The 2,290-nt window shown below is 38.0% G+C and overlaps 1 protein-coding gene across 1 annotated transcript in view; it reads right to left on the bottom strand.

The window, feature by feature from the left end:
• The window catches only part of LOC107655767 (NACHT, LRR and PYD domains-containing protein 3-like), a 33,642-nt gene extending 32,382 nt beyond the window's left edge, over positions 1–1,260 (bottom strand). Inside the window, exon 1 of the mRNA XM_016443345.1 lies at positions 1,220–1,260. The gene's annotated coding sequence lies outside the window, so the exon portion shown is untranslated. The remainder of the gene's footprint in view (positions 1–1,219) is intronic.
• Positions 1,261–2,290: the final 1,030 nt, after the last annotated feature.

Below are 2,290 nucleotides of genomic sequence, written 5' to 3'. Positions count from 1 at the left end.
TTAACAGTAAGTAACTTTGCAACTACATGTCAACTAGCAGTTAGTAGAGTATTAGTAGACTGTCTGCTTACTAACACTTAACACTTTCTTTGTCAACTTATTCTACTAACCCTAAACCTACCCTAACTGTCTACTCTGGTAGACATGTCACCCGGTCATGCATGAAAAAAAATACCGTTGTGTACCGTGAAACCAGTATCATTTTGAAAAATACCGTGATATAAATGTTTGGTCATACCACCCAGCACTACACAAAAGTGTAAATTATTGTGTGTTTTGAAGTGGGACGTAGTGCTGTTTTATGCACCTGCTACCTTTAACTGTTTTTAATCTAGTAGTAAACTCAAATCCTTGTAGGAACTGCAGGTCCTAGCCATAGAAACCATAATAATGATTTATATGGCTAAGTAATGAGCTTATGCAACTTTACACATTTACAATTACTTACTATATTATTAGTTACTATTACTCCACTAGGTCTGAAATATATATTGTACGTTTTAATCCACTGGAACACAATACAAACATGATCTAGATTAGAACATGATGCATTGCTGTGTCTCTGTCATAATTCAATAATTAAACCATTTTGGCGAAGTGGCTGTACATGTGTGTGTGTTTTTGTTTTGTTTACAGTCTTCCTTTAACAGACATTACTATAAGACAATACTGCAAAAACAGTTTACAGTCAAGCTGTTATATTCCTGTTATATGTTGTCCAACAGTCCTAATTTTTCTGTCATTCATTTAATTTCACATGTTGGTATTAATTCAGTGTTAATAATGCTAACACTTGAACTTAAAATATTTTCAACCGAAAGTGGCATGGTTTCTAGAGAGCAAAAGGTTTTGTGAGAAAAGGGAAGACTTTAAAATAGACTGTCTTGGTCTTCTGTACTCTTTGTGGTAACTACGCAAGACGTGTAGTATGACTGCGTAAAGGAGAAGGGGAACTGCTACACCGCACGTGTTTCTGGTTCAGTCTGTATTTCCTCCGTTGGTAGCCTATATTTCCGACTGTAAAGAGTCTGTGAATTAATCTCAGCTAAAAGCAGAAACTCTAGAGCTCGATATCATTATAAACCTGAGCGATTCTTCCATTATTGCATGCGCCACAAACCACTAAATGCTGTTAAAAGTTTAAATATCGGGAATAACACACATATATCCGAGACACGAATCATATGAAATAATATCATAAGCCGATAAATGAACTCACCTTAATGTGATGTCTATGATGAGTCTTCAAAATCTTCGCGTTTACTTTCGGTTTCGACACCGGAGTGAAGCATGCGCATGCGCAGAAGACTCCGCCTCTTCTTCTTCTTCTTCTTCTTCTTCTTCTTCAGTTTCATGGCGGGTGGTACCAAGGTTAAGGTGCATTATCGCTGCTATGTTGAAGTGTGGATCAGAATTTACCCATTATCAAAAAAAACACAAAAAAAAACAACAAAACACCTTTCTTAAAAAATTATTATAATGCAATTTCCAGCAAAACTGGAAAGCTTTTCTGCATTGTCTACTCTGTACTGCTGTTGATTTTCTCCAAGCTGATTTCTGTCTGCCAGTCTTCTTGCTGACTTTTACAGGAGCAATGTCATCAATAACATTATTCACTTTTGAGTTAAAGGAATCAAGGAGAAGATCGACAGAGTCTGCAGACATGCTTGGTGTTAGAGATATAGCCTCCATAAATAGCACACTAGTGTTCTCGTTAATGCATCTCTTTCTGACAGAGATAGATCTAGATTCAGTGGTAGCAGAGATCAATATATCAAAAAAAAAAAAATACAGAAGTGATCAGATAGTGCTACGTCCTTAATAACAATGGATGAAATGTTTAGACCTCTACTGATGAGTAAATGTAGAGTATAGGGCCTTTCGCACCGCAGGAACCTTTTCATAGTACCAGAACTAATTGTGGAACTACCCACTTTTTGGCGTTTTCGCACCGCCGGAACTGGGTGCGATTTTAGTACCGGACTGCCTTTTCCGAGAACCAAATTAGCTCCTACTCTGGAGCAGGGTCTAACCAGCACAACTGGTACTAATCGTGACGTAAGTAGACATTGATTGGCCAAACGCGTATGAAAACGCCCTCACCCACCATGATTTAAAACGCAGTGTAAACATACTGTAAACATTGTGTCAACTTATTTCGCAAGTATGGAGAACAGCGATAGATGGACGGACGCTGAAGTGCAGGCACTTGTAGCAAATGTAGCACTGCCAGTTGTCGTTGGAGATTCTTAGTCCTCCTTTCCGTTCTTTCAATCGCTTTACGTATACG

This window comes from Sinocyclocheilus anshuiensis, unplaced genomic scaffold, assembly GCF_001515605.1.
Source record: "Sinocyclocheilus anshuiensis isolate Anshui unplaced genomic scaffold, SAMN03320099.WGS_v1.1 scaffold1611, whole genome shotgun sequence".
Classification (NCBI taxonomy): Eukaryota; Metazoa; Chordata; class Actinopteri; order Cypriniformes; family Cyprinidae; genus Sinocyclocheilus; species Sinocyclocheilus anshuiensis.
Note: the sequence above shows the minus strand (reverse complement) of the source record. Positions and strands in the feature narration are given on the sequence as shown.